Raw genomic sequence first — 20286 nt, forward strand, 5'->3', positions numbered from 1 at the left:
GGGCAGAGGCCGGGAATGGCTCGGGCAGAGGCCGGGAATGGCTCGGGAATGGCTCGGGAACAGGACCAGGCCGGGAATGGTTCGGGAACGGGACCAGGCCGGGCCGGGCAGCGCCGCCGCCGCCGCCGCCGGGGAGGCGCAAACGGGTCCCGCGGGGCACGACGGGAAGGCGCGCGCGCAGTGACGTTCGCGGATGGGGGCGTGGTTACGTGACGTCACGGGGCGGGGCTCTGTGGGGGCAGGGAGGGTGCGGTGTGAGGGGGCAGAGGGTCCTGGAGCTCCCACGGACCAGAGAGCCTCGTGTCGGGGATAAAAACGGGATCTGTGCACATCCAGGCCGTCAATATATCCTGCCCCTGCCTGGCAGAGCTCAGGGGGCGTCTGGACAACGCCCTCGGGCACGGGCTGGGATTGCTGGGGACGGTGCTGTTCGAGGGCTTCATGGTCCATGTTTATGGCCGTAAATTAAAACACACGAAGTTTGACCTCAACACAGGGAAGAACTTTACACTGAGGATGGCAGAGCGCTGGAACAAGCTGCCTGGAGAGGTCGTGGAGTCTCCCTCTCTTGGAGACATTCCAAACCTAGGCAGGGAAGTGGTGGATTCTCCGTCCCCGGAGCTTTTTAAGAAGAGACTGGATGTGGCACTTAACGCCATGGTCTGGGAACCACGGCGGTGTTGGATCAAGGGTTGGACTTGATGATCTCGGAGGTCCCTTCCAACCCAGCTGATTCTGTAATTCTATGATTCCATGATTCCAGGTGGCCCTGTCCTGGCACGGGGGTTGGACGATGATCTACAGAGGTCCCTTCCAACCCTGACGATTCCTGTGGGTCCCTTCCAACTTGCAGTATTCTGTGATGTGTTTTCCCTCTGAGGGCCAAGTCTTTATCTAAGACAGGCTCGGAGGCAGCCACAGTGCTGAGCTGGGATTGTGTGCTGGGTGCTCTGACATGCCCACCAGGGAATAACGGGAGAGGATTTGGTAGTGCAAGGAGCCCTGGTGTGTGAACATGAGCTACTGCAGCCCAGGGAACTATACCCAGGAGCCATTCCCTGGAAATAAGCAGCCTAGCTGTGTGCAGAGGAGAGCTGTGCTTCAGGAGACGTGGGTCAGGATTGAGGGTGTGAAACGGGCTGTCAGCCTGAGCGAAGACGAGCTTTACATCTCTCTTCTCCATTTCCTCACAAAAAGCCAAGACTGGGTTTAGGTTCCACCGAGGATGGCACAAATCTTTCTGCAGAAAGGGTGAAACAAGCCCAAATTGACTCCAAATGTCTAAGGAGGATCATGATCTGGTACATAAGGCCCTGGGATTTCTTAGCCTTGACGTGCACTGCTGCTTTCTCATGCTATGGCTTGGGTGCACGTTCTGTGAGCATTCCACAAGTGTAGTTTTCACTTTGGTTCAATGGGATGGCCTTTCATGGCTCTTTCCTTCCCACTCATATAGGAGTTTCTGCAACAGGAGGAAATATGCAAAGCTTTGGTCCCATGTTTGCTGTTTGGGAGTGGTACCTGGATACTAGAAGAAAAATACTTTGGAAGAAAACAAGTGGGAGGTATAATGGGACATATCCAGATTTGCCAACTTTTGATTTCTGAAAAATGTTCCAATATCAAAATATTAGTTGCTGATGGCAGATTTTAAGGTCCATCTGTTTCAGCCACTATAGCACAAATGCCCTTTACTCATTTTGAGTAAGGTGCTTCAGTCTTGCTGTGATGGATGTAGTTTCATACTTTGTAGATTGAGTAAAGCTTCTGTTTTTCACCAAGTTTGACAGTTTCTGGTACAATCTGCATCCAAAAATATTTTAATAACAAGGCATGTTTTTAAAATTATCTCGTGGGCCGGAGGTAAAAACCAGACTGTTCTGTAAGCAAACAGTGAGCTGTTCCTACAAGACTTTCAGCACTCACAGGTCTGCAGCACGGAAGATCCAACAAATTCAATAAAATATCCTAATTTTCACAGTGCTTAGCTAAATAACTGTAACAGCCATTTGTCACACATGTCACTGCCTGTATGCTCAAAAAGGATGGAATGTTTTGGTTCTTCAGTTTGGGATCTATGTAGTCTGCAGGATACCAGAGAACAATTCCAGATTTCAAGCTCAGAATCACAAAGAAGCATGAGGCAATGGAAGGTGTAAGAGGTTAACTGGTTAACCTCCCTGCTTGATTACATTGGATGGGATCTGTGATAACTAATGATTCCTTGATCCATCAGCAAATACATGGTAGCACACAGTGGTGGGACCTAACACAGGTGGAATTCCGTGTAGAAATGAGACCATTTGGTTTGAGCTATTGGGGCAACTTGCTGCCTTAAGTGAGTCACACTCTCCTTAATGTCACTGTGATTCCACTGTATGAGCAGCCAGGCTGCAATGTTTGAATCTCTTGTGAAATATATTTCATTTGTGGTATAATTCATTGTATCTTCCAACTCAAAGGACAAATTATTCCCATGTTGTTTTTTCCTCTCACTGTGATCTGAAAAAAACAGTGGAAATGAGGATTATCCTAAATAAAACACATAATTAAAATATTAATCCATCTAAGCCTGAAGTATGTATTTTATTTCCAGTTTCTAGGAATTTATGCAGCCGGGTTGTAACCTACATCCAGCATTAGATTCAGAACAAGTTGAGGCTAGAATTATGAGCAAACACAAGTGAGAAGTATCTACAGTATGTAATTTAAAAATCCTAAATAACCTTAGAAATATCAGGCTTAGCATAGCTCAAGCTTATTGAGTTTTTGCCACTTGCTTTGCCATACCCCAACAATTACTCTAGTTCTAATGAACATGAATTGCTTTATGAATAACTGAATGAATGACAAGTGAATAATTAACTTCAAGATGTTTACAGGCAGTCCAAGAGCCCGTTGTTCTTTACTAACATCGTGTGTCACTATGGTACGTTTGCATCTGCCACAATTAAAAAAATAAACCTGGTTTAATACGTTGTACTGTTTTCCCCCACAAATAAAAATCTAGCCGTGTATTTATTCCAAGTGAGAAAATCAAGCAGTTATGAACCTACAGAAGCACAGCCAAAGAACTGCTGTTTGCATCCAAATCAGAACAAGAAGCAGTTTTCAGATCCTTCCTTCTCTGACAGAAACCAGCTGTAGAGTTGCAACTCGTCGTCATCTGAGTATTTCTTTTGCATTTGTAGAATGCACCACCCCCCCAGCAAGGACACTCATTTAACCTCCATCTCCCCATTCCAATATTTGTGCTGAAATAATATTTTAGGGCTCTAGCCCACTGACAGAATTTCTCCAAATTGGGAGTATTTAGCCTGGAAAAAAGAGACTCGGGGGGACTTTATCTCTCTCTGCAACTACCTGAAAGGAGGTTGCAGTCAGCTGGGGGTTCATGTCTTCTCCCAGCTAGCAGGGACAAAAGCAAACAGACTCAAGTTGTGCCAGGGAAGGTTTATAGTGGATATTAGGAAGAATTTCTTTACTGGAACGGGTTGCCCAGGGAAGTAGAGTGAGCATTCCAGGAGAGGTTTAAAAGGTGCACAGTTAGAATGTGGCTCTTTGGTGCACAGTTTAGTGTTGGACTTGTTGATCTTGAGCATCTTTTCCAACCTAAATTATCCTGTGAAACAGTAAAAGTTCAAACCTGTTTCATAAAGCCTGACAAAAACAACATGACACTGTTTCTTCTCCTTTCAAGAAGGCCTCTCTAATGTAGCCTAAAAAGGCACAATGACCTCTTCAAACCATACCCCCTTTCCCTAAGCTGCCTCAGTTTCCAGTGAAGGGTTTTATAAGCTAAACCCTAACTTAATTGATTAAGTCAGCGGGAGGCATTCTGGCTGATGGTGAGAGCCACCTGCATAACATTATGAGTAAATTCACAACCTGAGGGAAAGGCAGGGTATAAATAGTGTTCTTGGGACAGCAGTCTGTGATTTCTCTTAGAAATTTAGTGGAAAGTGGGTATTGTGGTGACTTTCTGCATGTTTATTTGTGGCTAATCTCTTTGTGCTTATGGGGAGGTCTGAGGAAAGGCTGCAATGAACTTGCACAGTCCATGCTGAGGAGCCCAGGATGTACCAGGTACCCACACATTTGTGTTACTATGGAATGATGGGTTGTTCTCCTGGGAACGTTCAGGTGACAGCCTGTTGCTATGGTAACAGTGGGTTACTGGAATGTTTGGTTGACAGTCCATTGCTGACCACTTGTGCTGGGCACTCCCCAGAGCAGCCTCATGGCTGAGTGTGGAGGAAGCCCTGGGGAGGCTCTCCAGGCAAAAAAGGGTCTTGGTGGGATCTCCTGCCCTGGAGAACCCCTTCCGGAGACAGAGCTGTGGTGGTGGGTGAGTTACTCGTACCCTGTGACCAAACCAGGATTTCAAACTATTAACTTTCTAGTTTTCAAATTGTTCACCCTTAAAATGTTGAAGATCATTACAGGAACGGCCATAAGGTGTCACAATTGCCCCATGTTCCAAGAATGTGTTGCAGAAAATGGTGTTGCTTTAGAGTTAAACTTTTCTCATTTACAGAGTGATCACAAGGGCTCACAAGTTGCAAGTCCCATTCCTGGAAAGTCATATGGTTGCCACACACGTGTGAACAAATTTTTAAAATTGCTTTTAGTTTGAAAAAAAGCCTTTTCCACACCAGGAATGAGGGACAGAGAAGAAAGTGGAGAGCTTCTTGTAGTACAACAAAAGTAGTGAGAGTTTTACGAAGACTGTAGTGTTAGGAGAGAAGTTTAGGAGGAGGATCGAAAGCTGCACTTTACTCCCTGATGGTTTTTTTTTTCACGTGCCATGTTCTTGGAACTTAATATTTTGTTCCTGGAAGAGGACCAGTGACAGTACAGGAATGCAGAGGGAAGGTGTCTCCAGAGGCAGTAGCATGGTTTTCCCTGGATTTGCATTATGGTGGCATCCCTGAGATAAGCCTGGCACCCTGTCTGGGATAACCCTATTGTAGCCTGGATCTTCTGAGAGGTTCTGTACTGGGTGGTGTTGCCATTCTAAGGTTTGGGCTCTGGGAAGGGTGCTGTGCCCTTTGTGTGTCATTCTTGTACCACTTCCCAACTAAGGCTGAGTGCTCTAAGGGTTCTCTCTATATATATTAATTTGGGTTTTGCGCTGTTCTTACGGAGGAATCCTAAAACATTGTAATCTTTCTGCAGAATTGAATATTATAAATTCACAATATTATTTGAGGGTAACATTCCCTAAATATGACAGAATAAACAAATGGGGAGGCATTTTGAATAGAGGTTTAAAATATGAATCAGTTTTAAGACTGAAATGGACGCTTTTGATTAAGGTTCACGTCTCCAGGACTATGTTTGTCAGCTCCTGGTACTGTAGATTTTTTTGAGACATCTAGTCTAAGTGTCATTTGCAACAGCAAAATCAAACTCTTTCAGAATGTTGTTGGTGCAGTCTCACTGGTGTTTGGCTTAGAAGGTCTTTGTAAGACTGTCCTTTATAAGCAATGGATATTAGCAATATTAACAGCATTGGATGTTGCAAAGAAAGCATTTTAATGAACACTGACAACACAAGTTGAAAATTCTGATCTTTAAAGGTTAAAATAGTGTTTTGTAAATGTTCAAGAAGTCTAAATACCTTGTGATTTCCTAACTTAGAAAGGTGAAACTCCTCTGGTCTTTTATCCCAATTTAAATGTGTTAAGAGCTGGCTAAGAGTTGCTCACAGAAGTGGGTGCTGTGGGGAAACAGGATCATCTGCCAAGGCCAGCAGAGCACCTCTCTGAGTATTTTCATTGTTCAACTGGAAATAATTATATATTGATGCATATACTATGCATGACAAAAATGACCAGTTTGGTAAATGGGCAAGATGCAGTTGCTATGTGGAATAACTGGAGCACTTAGTGAGCTGTGTTAATGCAAAAGGTTTTCTTTCTGCTCAGTGCTTTTTTTTCTTCTCTGATACCTTAAGCCCCTAATGGTTTTTTATTTCTTTTAATATTTGTAAGACTTGTAAGTTTTATAAGTAGGTTTTAAAAGCAGAAACCCTCCCTTCTTTGTCCCTTGTCCCTTTCCCTGTAGCACCCTTGTTTACACATTCCTTAACCCTCTTCCCCCACTCTATGCTCCCCATATCAGCCCTACTCCTGAATACAGCAGAAGTGTTTAGTCGTTTGTCAAGGCAAGGCCTAGACACTTGACAGAACAGCATATCTGGGCCTAAACCACAGAATGAAGTCAAGAATTAGGTAACTATGTACCCTTTGTGCTCTGATGATGGTGAAGGTGATGAAGTAGGTGGTCCCGAAATGCACCCCAGACCCATTTTAAGGGGGTGGACCCCGGGGCAGTCCAGAGAAAAGGCCACAGGGTGGACGCATCTGGGATTGGATGGATGGTATTATAAAATGTAACCTCTTGGGCACAGGGGCGCGTCTTGTAACATCTTCTGCCTTGGCAAATAAACCCTTTCTTATCTCACCCCTAATTAACTGCTCCGGAGATTTTTTCAGCACCTAAATCCCACGGCAACATCTGGAAACCAGGCAACTGGTTATGAGTCAAAAAATAGAGGAAATCTGCCCCTCAGGAGAGCACTTCTCCGACAGTATTGGAGTCTGATGTGTTTTGGTGGTTTTTCCTTTTCATTTTAATGTATAAAAAAAATCAGGGGACCTGAATGCATTCTATAATTACTTTTACACTCTATGGATAGACATAAGATGGAAATCCAGAGTACAAATGAAACTCTTTGTCAAGGCTGGAAATTTGAGCAAAAATTAGAGTCTGTGTTTGTAACTGACTTGCAGGTGGGAAAAAGATATAATTTATAGTAGAAATGCAGTAAACTTGTTTTCCAGTTAAATGTGGATATTGTAAGTTATTTCTATGAAGGTCAAATCTCTTTCAGATGCCATTTATTTCTATTTTGAATCCAAATCACTTACATATAACTCTTTTAGCTGTAAATGAAGAAAAACAGACTTAAACTGGAGTATCTCCATTAACAAAGCCCAAATCCTTGTACATGGAAATATAAAGGCAATGGTTTGCTAGAGCTCAGAATTATTCCAGTAATGCTGTGGACTCCTTTGAGAAAAGGAGAAACATCTCCCTTTTTCCAATATAGACATACATTAATATTGAGTGCTCTGCACTCTCTTTAGCTTTACATCCAGTTGGAATGAATTTAGGTGGTTTGGAGCTGATTTAAAATGGTAATAAAAATTCTGTATTTACTTTGATAGACTCACAAATCATATCCAGTAGTTAGAGCTTGCTACATATGTGTGCATGTTGTGTGTGTATAGACCTGTTCTGAGCTGGATGGGGAAAAAAAGGGAAATAGGCACAATCTCTATCAATGTCTTTATACTTCTTTTTTGAGTTGTGATTAGAAGGTTTTCAGATGCATTTAAGCAGTGGAATAAGCCACAGGGCTCTTGTTTTTAAAATGTGTTTTATTTGGGAGCATTCGTGAGCTTCCTTGAGAGCATGAATTAGGTGAACCAGTAACCCAGTAATGACATTCCTGAGTGAGCTGCAATCTGTCTTTTCTTTTTACTTAATGTTGTAAGAACATTAGTTTTCCAGCAACAAGTTTTTAAGCTGACTCTTCATTTGTCTCAGTATCAGAATGAGAGAATAAGTAGATCTAACATTGGTCCTGTTCTGACAGTTGTAAAGTGCAATGGGCTGATCAGTGGTGACAGAAAATTTATTCCAGTGGAGAAGCCATTTTACACAGTGGTGTATGTTATGAGGTTGAGGTAACAATAATCATGAGTTGTTGTGCTGAAATTAGCTGTGAAGATGCTCCAAATAAACGAGGAGCCCTCCCCTTTCCCCTTGATACAGAAAAATGAAACCAAGTTGGTAGAGGAATGCCCAGAAAGTGATGATGAGGTTGAGAGCGAGTTGGCAGCAGGATGAGAAGAATGTGTTTTGATTGAGTCTTGATTTTTGCTTTCTGGTGAGAGGCTGTTCCTGTGGTTACCACAGATTCACCATTTGGTTCCCAGGAGGCAGTGCTGCTGGCAATGTTTGGGGTGCCAGCCTGTTGCTATGGTAGCAGTGGGTTCATGGAATGTTTGGGGTGCCAGCCTGTTGCTATGGTAGCAGTGGGTTCATGGAATGTTTGGGGTGCCAGCCTGTTGCTATGGTAGCGGTGGGTTCATGGAATGTTTGGGGTGCCAGCCTGTTGCTATGGTAGCAGTGGGTTCATGAAATGTTTGGGGTGCCAGCCCGTTGCCAACCACTTGTGCTGGGCATTCCCCAGAGCAGCCTCGTGGCTGAATGTTAAGGGAGCTCTGAGAAGGCTCTCCAGGCACAAAAGGGGATCTCCTGCCCTGGGGAGCCCCTTCTGCAAACAGGGCTGTGGCAGTGGGTAAGTTACTTCTACACTGTGACCTCACCAGGATTTAAAACTCCGAAGTCTCTGCTTTTTCTACCTGTTTACCCTTAAAATGTTGGACGTCATTACACGACCAGCAATAAGGTGTCATAATTGTCCCACATTTCAAGACCGTGTCCCTTGTACAAACTCTGCTTTCATTTGCAAAGTGATCACAAGTGTTCACAATTTGCAAGTTGAGTTCATCCTGAAAAGTCATATGGTTGCCACACACGTGTATGTGAATTTTTAACATGATTTTTAGGTTTAGGACAAGGTCTTTTTATACCAGGAAGGAGACAGAGAGAAGAAAGTAGATAGTTTCTGGTTACATAATGAAAGTAATGAGAGTTTAACAAAGGAATTTCAGAGGTTGTAGGATCCAGAGGAAAGTTTAACAGGGAAGATCCAAACAGGTATGAACCTACACTTTATTCCCTGGTGAATTTTGTCATGTGACATATTCTTGGAACTTGATGTATTGCACCTGGAACAGGACTGAAGGGAAGTGGAAGGAAGGTTTATTTCTACATTATGCCAAAATGTTGGGCAATTAGAAGGAGCCATAATTGTTAGAATACTCTCTCTATTGTTAGAACAATGTTATATTTACGGCAGTAGCAGTGTGTCTATCAAAAATGGTGTTTTAGAAACTTGCTTTCATGGTGTAATGCACTTGATGAATGACATTTCTGCTACTTCTGTGATATTTTTTTTCCTCAAATGATTTTTTTTTTTTTTAGCATTCCTGTAGGTGGAAATAAGTATTCTTTCAGCTGGAATGAAATCCTCTAAAAAGATGTTGCTGGGTCTAGACAAGCTTGACTTCTGCCATAAGGGCATTCCAGGCTAGGATGCACTGCAATTAATAGCATTTGTTATTTTGGTGTTGTTTCTGAGACATGCAGGAGGATCCTTGGAAGAAACTTGAGCAACAAATAGGCAAGACATATATAAAGAAAGTTACTTAGTCTTAGTTCTGTCATTGTTTACCATCATCTGGTTCTGCTCATCAACCTACAGCAGAAATGAGAAGTATGAATTTCAGTATGCTTAAATAATGTTAATATCTTTGATGTGCCTTCTTCCCATGAAATGAGCACTGGTTTTCTTCACTGAATTTCCCCACTGGAAAGGTTTGTGGTGACTTGTCACATATGTAGTCAAGTCTAAACCTAGATGGCTGTAGGAAGAAGTTATTCTCCAGTTAATCAGGATTTGTTTTAGGAAGGTGTAGTCCGGTGGTATCAACACTAATTGGATCATTAAGCAAAACATTGTGGGGAAAGAACATGTCTTGCTACACAAGTAGTAGAATTATTTTTGTGTCTACAAACAGCTGTTTCTCAGCCACACAATTGCTGAAGGTAATTCAAGGGAGGTGCGCTGGTGAAATCACTCCAGGGTTGGTAACCTACAGCTCTGGTAACTTCTGCTGGGTCTTAGAGCCTAAAACATGTACTTAAATTAGATATGTCTTGTACTTTTAAATGGATTTTAACCGTTCCTTAGAATGGCTTTTCTCAGATGCACAGGGCAGGTAGTTGCCTTTAAAAACAGTCTGCTTTCAGTCCTTTGTGCCCGTGAAATGGGAGGATTTAGAATGATGTGGTGTTCTGGAAAGCTGTGAGACTCTGTTCATCTACGGTTCTGTGAAACACATTGTTTTGCTTTTATTTGTGTACAAATCTAATGAAACCTTTTTGAAAGCAAGACTGAGTGGATGCCAGCTTTCCTAGGAGGAGCTGTCCAGGCACAGGACTCAGTTTTGACAACAGAATATGTGTCACTGTAACTATTACTTTACCTTTCCCCTGGTAATTGTGCAGCTATTTAGAGTGGGGAGGAAATGTCAGAATTTTTCAGAGGAGTTGTTGCAGTTTTGTTCAAGAACAGAGTCCTACAGAAGGAGCAGTGCGAGATGAGGCAAAACTTGATGTGGAAAAAGGTGCTGGAATTGGGATGAGAGGTGTTTTAATTCTGTGCTGAAAAACTGGTAAGTCTTGGCTGTCCTGTATGTTCGGTATATAGAAAGGATCATGGAACTTAAAGCTTCAGCTAAAGGACACTGAGCTGATTTTATTCGAGCATCAGGGGACTCTGTGCAAGGTGTGTGAGAGTGTAAGTTAATTCACAGGGATCCAAAGAGCATTTAAGCTGCTCGTGCTTGGGTCATTACAGGAACAGCCATCAGGTGTCACAATTACCTCACATTACAAGTCCACGTTCCAGAAAAGGGTGTCCCTTGTACGGTCAAACTCTGCTCGTTTACAGTGATCACAAGGGTTCACAAATTGCTGGAAAGTCATAGGGCTGCCATACACGTCTGTGAATTTTTACAGTAAATGTTAGCTTTCAAAAAAATGTCTTTTCACACCAGGAATGAGGGACTGAAAAGAAAGGACAGCTTCTTCCTAGGTTTGCGCTAGTGTTTGCACTAGCATCAACTCCCTGTCTGGAAGAATCCTGTTGTAGCCTGGGTCTTCTCAGAGGTTCTGTACTGGGTGGTGTTGCCATTCCAAGATTTGGGCTCTGGGAAGTGTTCTGTGCCCTTTACGTCTCATGTTTCTGCCTCTTCCCAACAAAGGCTGAGTGCTCTAAGGGTGTTTGCTGTATATATTAATTTGGGTTTGGATTCTCTGGGCTTGTGCTGTTCATTCAGAAGAATCCTAGAATATTGTAATCTCCCTGAATTGTGTGTTAGAAGTTCAAAATTATTTGAGAATAACATTCCCTGAGCGTAAAAGAATAAATAAATGAGGAGGTATTTTGGACAGAGTTAAAATTTTTAATCGGTCTTAAGACTGAAATAGCTGCTTTTATCCAAGGTTCATGTTTTACAAACTATGTTTGTCATCTCCTGGTACTGCATATTTTTTTTGAGACCTCTGGTTTAAGTGTCATTTGTGACAACAAAACCAAACCCTTTCAGAATATTGATCCAGTGTCAGTGGTGTTTGGCTTAGAGATATTAACAGCATTGAATTTTGCAAAGAAGGCATTTTAATGAGCACCATGGACTTAGGTGAAAAAAACATTTAATAAATGTTTGTGAAGTCTAAATACCACGTGATTTCCTAACTTAGAAAAGTGAAACACCTCTGGTCCTTTATCCCATATTAAATGTGTTAAGAGCTGTCTAAGAGCAGCTCACAGAAGTGGGTGTCTGCCAGGATTGTTTGCCAAGGCCAGCAGAGCACCTCTCTGAGAGTTAGTATTTATCCAGAGTGCAGAAGGTGTAGAAAAGTGAAGAAAGAAGAATCATTACTTAATTGCAAGGCAATTGATAGCACCAGAATGGGTTAAGTTGCATAATGTTTTACTTTTACCTTGTATGGCATAAGTGGCTCTCTTTGATGCTTTTCCTTTCTGGAGTGCAGCAGGAATATTTCATACTGCACATAGAAAATGAAATTATTCAAAAATGTGTCTCCAACTTTGCGGACAGCTTCTGTCAGAAAATTCTGTGGAGCGGGATGTTGTTGTGGGTGTAAGTTCCAAGTTTTATTGCCCGAAAAAAAAGGGTGACTCCGACTCTCTTAGTGTTCAGGCTGGCTTAGGAACTGCCCTAAGTACCCTACTGGAGTCTGCTGGTTTTGTACGAGATTCCTGATGTTCCTGTGTTTTGAGTGTAGAAGAAATCAGAGTTTGTGTAATGGACTCAAAACATTTCTTTTTCTTCTTTCTGGAGTTTCCTCAAATCTTTGGTGTGATTACATGAAGTTTGAGCCTGTTTTTTATATCAGCAATGCTGCACCCAGGTCTGGCTGTGAAGGAGAAAGGAGGCAGAGTTTAGGTTTGGTTTTATCCTACCTGTTGGTAGAGGGCACTTGATTTCCTCCACCTTCAGTAACGCCTCTGTTTGTAGCATAAAAAACAAGGTGCTGCCAGGAAGGAGAGATGGGACTCCTGGAAAGGCAGCAAACCAACACCTTTCTGTAAGGAAGGAAACTTCTGTAACTTCTGTGAGGGAAGTTCAAAGCCAGTGCAAGGTGACTCTGCAGGTCCTGGGTACTTTGAGCTGTCAATAAAAGGATTCCAGTGATAGGAGAATGAAAACTGGATTGGCACATACACACATGGCCACCCTTGAAGTGTTTCTTGGAATGCCATGTGGAGTCCTTGTGTAGGAAAACAAAGGGAAATATTAACACTTCCTCCTAATGTGTTTATACTTCCTTTTTCTTAATGTGAATAGGGGTTTTTCACGTGCATGGGAACACTGGAATAAGACACAGGGCTCTCATTTAAAATGTGTTTTATTTTTGAGCATTTGTCAGAAGGGGCTTTTTTGAGAGTGTGAATTAGAGAAGCCAGTTAACCAGTAACCTCCTTTCAAGTGAGCTCTCTCTCCTCTGTTCACTTAGCATCATAGCAACATTAGTTTTCCAGCAGTCAGCTTTTAAACTGACTCATCTTTCTTCTCAATATTAGAACAATAAATCAAGTAGGTCTACCATTGGTCCTATTTTGATGGTTGTAAAGTGGAATGGTCAGATCAGTGGTGACAGTAAATTTATTCCAATGGAGAGGCAATATATAACAATTGAGTTATATATTATGAGATTGAAGTAACAATAAAAATTGAGTTGTTCTACTGAAATTAGCTCTTAAGATGCTCCAAATGAAGGAGGAGCTATTCCTGTTTCCCTTAATACAGAAAAAGAAAACCAAGTTGACAGAGGATTGTCCAGAGACTGAGAGGAAGTTGGCAGTAGAATGAGAAGTGGGGGTTTTGGATGAGTTTTCACTGCTGCTACCAGGGTTTTTTTTTAGTTCCATGATGAACCATGGCCAGTTCAGAGTGACTGAGGGGGAGTTCAAAAGGCTGTTGCTGCAGGAGAATGACTGAGCATTCTTGGAAAAACTCTGATCCTAAGAGAGCCTGAAAAACCAGAATTTGTAGTAATACATAAACCTGCAACATTTTCTTTTATTTTTCACTTGAGTTAATAGGAGTTGTGGTCAGAAATCCTGCTGTATTCAGCAAAGACTTTTTGAATGTGTTCTCTGGAAAATCCATCATACCTTCCTGAACAGGCCAGCTGTAGAGCACGTGTCTCACATTTCTGGTGGCATTTAGGGAGTGTGGAAGAACTTCTGGGGAAGGCCAGGAGTCATTTCTAGAAAATATAAACCAAAGACTTTTTTTTTTTTTAAGGCAAATTCTGTTCCTGCTATGTCTTTTACAGAAGTATATCACAGCTAAACCAGACTCAGGCAAGTTTTATATCTGCCTACTGGCAAGAAGGATCTACTGATATCATCTTAACAGAGTCTGTGAAGTTCTTCAGAGTTGTTTTCTTTAAACTAGCATAAAACAATGCTCATGGTAATTTAAGCAGGTTATATTGATTTCTATGAGTTGCAGTTAATGAGAGTATTGTATTATTATCAGTGATAATATAAATGAAATGAACTTTAAAAGAAAATTCGGTGGTTACTCTTATGCTGCAGGCTATATTAAATGTTAACTTTTTTGCCCTCAGAAGCAGGACAGAGTGATTCTGGTCTTTTGTAATGAAAAATATTTGTAAATATTATATATAAGATGATTTAAACACTTCTATTTCGTCAGTACCATCTCATGTACCACATCCAGTCTCATCTTAAACACCTCCAGGGATGGAGAATCCACCACTTCCCTGGACAGCCCATTCCAATGGCTGAGGGACTTAGAGAATCTGTCTTTGCTTGAGTTGGAAAATTGAACTTTGTGAAATGTCTGAATCTGAAATTTTGGGTCCTCCTTTGTTTACTTACAGATTTAATTCTGAGTATGGAATTACCTGGAGAGAGAAAAAACACTTTTATTTTCGTGCAGTTCAGGTTATCATTTTGCATCTGAAAGAATGTGCCAGTTTTTGTGAAGGGCTTAGCATAGGATTAAGGTTTTGCCCTGTGCATTTTTAGGCTCTTCCATGCTGTTAGGTCTCTGTTGAACAGGAATTTCAAAGGCTGATGGCAAAAAGCTAATATAGTTTATAGGAGTGTTGCTTTCTAAAAATGTTTTTTTTCTTCTCCCTGTCATATATAATTTATGTATGGAAAGAATGCCTTTCTCAGCAGGGTCATTTAGAAGTCACATTAAACACCCTTATGAAAGAGGGAGAAATTAAGTATTTCCAGCCAGTTCTGCCAGCATGTTATTCTATTCCATTATTGAAGGGAACGTGCTTGAGCTGACTAACCTGCCTGGATGCTGCTGTGGGAAATGAACCTTGTAAATCAGAGAGGTCCCCAATTCCAGATTTCCTTTGCTTTGTTACAAATCTCATGGCATGACATCCTGCAGCACAATCTGTGCTTGCCTTGCACCTCAAGCACGTGTTGTGTGTGTGACTGAACAGCCACTGCAACACCTGCCCTGCTTCTGGTCAAAATCCATCTATGAATCCAGCTCAGGAATGTCACTGTATCTTACATGGGACAGTGAAGCCTGTGGAGGTCATGCTGGTCTCATCAGCTTTTGGTGAGAAGAAAAAATAATGCTTCTCTGTAGTCATTGCTTTTAGCTTTGTTTGCATTATCTTGCATACTGTGAATTAAATTCTCCTTCAGAGTCAGTTTTTCATTTATTATTGCTGTGCCTCTTCTGTGTGGATGTGGATTCTTGGTGGATATTATTTAAATGGATATTTGAAGACTGAAAAATACTGAGGAAGCTGTTTAAAGAGTTTTATTAACTTGTACTGATGTGCAAGTGAAAGGCTGCATTTCTCAGCACCAATGCCTCATGCCCAGGTGTGAGTGTTTTCATGCCTGCTTTGCAAGGTTTGGTGTGCAGGAGGAAATGTGGAATGGATTAAAGGGGTTTTATTTGCATATAGCTCTTAGGAAAATTTGCACTCTCTTTTTGCTTAACTATTCTCAATATAGACCTTAGTTTGCTAGGATTTTTATGCAGGATAAATGAAGAATCAGCAAGGACCCACACTGCTTAAACCATTTCATAGCACAGGCACACTGTGAAGTAAAGAAACAGCTGTGCTGTGTTTGCACCTCTGCAGTTTATAATTTAAAATTTATAAGGAAATAATTTTATTTCTATATTAACTTGCAGTCATACTGAATAATGGAACAAAACTGATTTCATTTATCAGTCTGAGCAGAAATTATTAAGGCTGTCGGGCTGATGTATAGCATCTAATCAAAGGAAGAACACCCAGTTTCAGATTAATATCATTAACACTTCAATGTTTATGACAATAAATCTTCAATGCATCCTAAATTCTTTGATATTCCAGTGCAACAATAATCCTCCAGTGGATTTATTAGGATAACTTTAATATGCTTTTCTTCTAAAAGATGGTTTGAAAAGCAACTTATAATTATTATGAGTGCTGGCATTACAATTAAAAAAAAAAGTTCTGATATATAACACCATTTTGATGTTATAAAGTGTTTCACATTAAGATCAAAAGAGAAGAAAGTCAAAACAGTATCAAGGGCTGGGGACTTCTTATGTTAATGAATAATTTCCAACCCCTGGGTTGCAAATACACTTCATTTTTTTTTGTTTGTTTGTTTTAGCACAGTTCAACTCTTCTGTTGTTAGATCTCTGTAATCAAAACCTTTAATTTGGCACAAAGGGTGCTATCTTTTGATGTTTGTGCTGGTAAGGACACAATGCATCCCTGGATTTCAGGATTTTGCAGCTCTAATTTCAACCCCAAAGTTAGAAATTCTGTGCAACATGGGGTAACTCAGGCTGGGAAAAACAGAACTACTGTGTAAAGATGTAAAAGGACCACTTTGCTCCTGTTTCAAAAACAGATGGTTATCAGGAACTTTCCCTGCTTGGCTCTAGTCCTTGTATATTGTGAGTGAGTCAGAAATCCCAGGAGGAATATTTGGGCACAGGTACTGAAATTAGAGATGCTCCTGATGGTTTGCATAATACAGCCCAAGGTTAAACCTTGATTTACAGTAACCCTCTCTCACCACTTGCCTTGGTGAAAGACTCAGTTCAAGCCTGTACAGAGATTGATTTCCCAGTAAAATCATTTTGCTGTGACTCTAAACCAAAAAGAATTATTATAGTCTCCTGTTTAGAGCAATTTAAAATATTTGTAAACACTTTTTCATGGAAGTTTGCATTCTAAGAAGAGAATGTCACACATTCTCTACAGAGTAAGTTTCCAACAGATATTTTTGAATTTAGAAAAAAATCTGAAGTTTTATAAATTTTGTACTAGAAAACATGTTTTATACATATCCCGTACAAACCATAATCTTCAAATTATTTTCTCAAGAATGTGTAGCTTATTCCAGGAGAAAAAAAGAAGGGAGGGGTGAAAGAAAAATGCTTGACAAGTTTGCATATGTTGAGCTGAGTGGGCAAGTAGTAGCATCTTCAGGAAGGAGAGATCATTCCAAGTTCTCTTCCCTTCAAACTATCCTTGTTTCTTTTTTCATATTGCTGTGGGTCAAAAGACAGCTTGGAAAAATACTTTTGGTTGGTAAAGTCAGCGTGACTCTGGAAGAGCTGAAGGGAGAAATCCTGAGCTTTGGCTGCCTGTGCAGGGCTGAAGGTTGTCCAAGGGGTGTTCTCCACATGGGGCTGTTGTAATCAGCTACTACAAACCTACAGGTCCCTTGGCACAGCACATTTGAGTATTTTTACTCATATATCAATGTACAGATGGCCAAGTCATGGGGAGGTGTTACAGAGGGAATAAAAGAAGGCTTTTATTAGCTCATATGTAATTTTTTTTTTTCAACATTAGAGGTATTAATGTGCATTTATAGACTGTTTATTTTTGTGCCACTCAAACCTCCTAATGAATTTTTACTACAGCAGAATCAAAATTAGCAGTAGGTGTGTCCTTCAGTATGTCTTAGGGCTTCCACATTCTTATGTGCACAGATGTTGATGAAGCAGCTGGTAAAACAGGATGTGATCTACAGAGGTCACATTGAGCTTTGGATGTTTTGGGTTGATTTTTTTTTTCTTTTTTCTCTCTTAAGACTCTGTCTTGCCTGTCAAAATCAAGCTGAAGGTGCAAGACAGATCTAAAGGGAAAGAGAACGTGCCTTTAAAATTGGTTAGTGGTAAAATATAGCGTGTCTTTAACATCCCACTCCCCAAAGTTAATGACACATGCCAGTAAAGGCTAGAAAGCCCTGATATTTGACTGGCTGAACAGATGGGTGCAGAGCAAAATATCCCGTGCTGTGTGCTCAAGGAGAGAGAAGAAATACTTTTATTTTCATGCAGTTCAGGTTATCATTTTGCATCTGAAAGAATGTACCAGTTTCTGTGGAGGGCTTAAGCACAGGATTAAGGTTTTGCCATTTCTAGGCTCAGATAGCCCAGCTCTGTCACTGCAGTTCTTGTGGCAGGGTTGAGCTGGATGATGTTAGGGTTTTGGGGTTTTTTGGTGTGTTTTGGGGAAAATAGCGAGGGAAGAGCAAAAGGAACAACTTGATTTTGGTGATGAGACCAGAAGTACTGTCAGGATGGGAGTGAGGAGAGCACATGTGCTTTTCTTTCTGGTTGTGCTGGTTCCAGAAGAAAGGATGTATTTTTATTTTTTGTTTAAGTTTTTTGCATTTTAAGACTCATTCCATGGAGCACTTTAAAGTTGACCACTTGCTGGTGAATGCACTGTGTTCTCTTATGGGTACTTGAAATGAAGAGTAAGACCATGTGTGATGAATGATGGTCAGAGGTGGAAGGAGGACCAGGGTGAAACATAATTGGCAGGAATAAAAGAGTTAAAAAACCACCAAATGTAACTATTTGAAGAGTATGATGCTGCAAGCTTTGATCACAGGCCTTATTTTGCTTAGTTCTATTAATATCTGTTCTGTTAAGTATCAAGTGAGCACAACTAATTGATAGGAACCATTCTCATAATAGTAAATAAGCTATTTTTCATTCATAAATAAGATTATCTTTGTTTGCTCTCCTTTAGTGCTGCTCTTTGATTTCTGTTTGTTTTTCATGCTTCAGACTATTGCAGTTAAAAGGCAACAGAGTATTCTTTAACCTTCCTAAAGTGTGTCCAACAATTAATTTTAATAACTAATAATTATAATATTTCCTGTATCCAGGGGGAATGAAAAGGTTGCACTGTCATTTGTATGGCATGAGGTGATGAGGCAAACAGCAAAGTACAGTTTTCTTGAAGAGTTTTTGAAAACAAGATTGAGATCTTAGCACTGCTAAATACTGTAGAATTCTTTCAAGATATTTATCCTGTGCAAAGTTGGTGTGGTATTCAGTCAAGTTCATGGAAATTGGAGGGTTTTGCTGGCTTATAAATTTGTGCCCATTGCAGTAAGAGTAATGAGATTTTAGTTAATCAAAATGTGGGTTTCTTTCAATTTGGACTTGTATTGTTTGATACTTGATAAACTAATCATGTTGAAAAATTAAATGGATTCAAAATTGTAAATTTTTATAAGCTGAAGCACATTCCCTAAAATCAATATGAATCATTCTGAAGTCGATTTGGAGGCAGTCAGAATAATTCATAGCCTTCAAAGTAAACCTTACAGTTCTCATTGGATCAAACCTGAAAGGTCCTATCCACTCTCTTCTCTCTTAACTACTGTAGTTTAGAACTTCTACTAGAAGTATGGATGACTTGAGTAACCCATAGGAAAAATAGAATAGGTATGATGATGATGGACCAGCATCTTTTTCTGGTAATTATTTAAGTATGCTCCATGACTTCAGAAAGGAAAATTTGTCAATAACTCAATCATATTCTTTAACTAAATATTGAAATCGATACAGAAAATTAGACATTATCTGAACTGCATGACCTTGGATTGCATATTTGAGAGATGCATTCATGTATGTGTATTAAAATACTCCAGTGAACACCACCTTGAACTCAAATATCCCTTAAAAAAAAATCCCACTTGCATTTTTTTCAAAGGTATTTTCTCATGAGCATGGTCCATACCAAAGCTTGTATTGCAGATAAACTCCTGATGTGCAAATACTTCAGGTCTGGTCCTGTTGCAGAGAGCAGTTTTGAGCTGGAAAATAATAATGTGTTGCTTTAATATAAACTTCAGCTATTTTTGACAGACCCTGGTGTTGTCCCAATAGAGAGCTTGGTCAGCAAGCACTTCAGAATAGTACACACTTCCGACTGCATTCATATCTCATTTGTCAAATGAAGTGAGCAAGTCTTTGTGCAAAATAGGTTGGAAGCCTCTTCTGTCAGCAGAAATGGCAAAATCTTTGTAAGCAGCAGCTTATTAAAAGGCAAAGTTTCTCATGATTCCACATAGCTTGGCAAAGGGTCATGTTAAAAATGTGCTAGGAACTAAGTGGTAAATATAATAATTAAAATGTTGCCTATTATGAGAAAACTGGAGGTGTCTTGGCTCTACAGCCATTGGAGATGCCCTGGGATACCTAAGACAGCAGCAGTTGCTGATGGTGCACCCCGAATCTCCTCCTCAGACCTGCCCATGCAGTGAGACAGTGAACAGACAGTGGCAATTTTATTAACATGTGACCTGAATTGCTGAGAGAAAGATGGAGAGCCAGGTGGTACAAATATTCTCCTTTGCCAATTAATATGTGTTAGCATATTTTAGTATTTTTTTGGCGCCTATTCAATTTTATTTGGCTTGTACAAGCTCTACTTCTTTTACCAAGTAAGGTTTAAGAAATTAATCATTATTTCAGTTCATAAAAGCTACATGATTTGAGTACTTTTTATTATGAGGCATATTGAACTACACTGGAAAAATAACCTATTTACTTTCTATTTATCACTCAGGCTCCATTTCTTATTTCAGTTTTGGAGAAAACCAAATTTTCAGCATTCAGGAGCACTTCTTGTTGAGTTGTCTGAATTTACCTATTTAAGATCAGCAGATTGGATGCTTTGTCTTGCACTAATTGCTTAGGCCTGGGACTAGCTGCTTAAACCCT

At 40.5% G+C, this 20286-nt stretch overlaps 2 long non-coding RNA genes across 4 annotated transcripts in view; one reads left to right on the top strand and one right to left on the bottom strand.

Moving 5' to 3' along the window:
* Window positions 1-2065: 2065 nt before the first annotated feature.
* LOC113957781 lies at window positions 2066-4077 on the bottom strand. Its single transcript, XR_003531296.1, has 3 exons — window positions 4056-4077; window positions 3647-3719; window positions 2066-2502 (listed from the first exon to the last, which is right to left on the bottom strand). It is a non-coding gene; the product is annotated as an uncharacterized LOC113957781 (long non-coding RNA).
* A 105-nt stretch (window positions 4078-4182) lies between these two features.
* LOC113957779 overlaps window positions 4183-20286 on the top strand; it is a 133239-nt gene continuing 117135 nt past the window's right edge. For all 3 annotated transcript variants that reach the window (XR_003531294.1, XR_003531293.1, XR_003531295.1), the window contains exons 1-2: window positions 4183-4348; window positions 8646-8796. This is a non-coding gene — a long non-coding RNA (uncharacterized LOC113957779). The remainder of the gene's footprint in view (window positions 4349-8645; window positions 8797-20286) is intronic.

This window comes from Corapipo altera, unplaced genomic scaffold, assembly GCF_003945725.1.
Source record: "Corapipo altera isolate COAL_440 unplaced genomic scaffold, ASM394572v1 158, whole genome shotgun sequence".
Taxonomy (NCBI): domain Eukaryota; kingdom Metazoa; phylum Chordata; class Aves; order Passeriformes; family Pipridae; genus Corapipo; species Corapipo altera.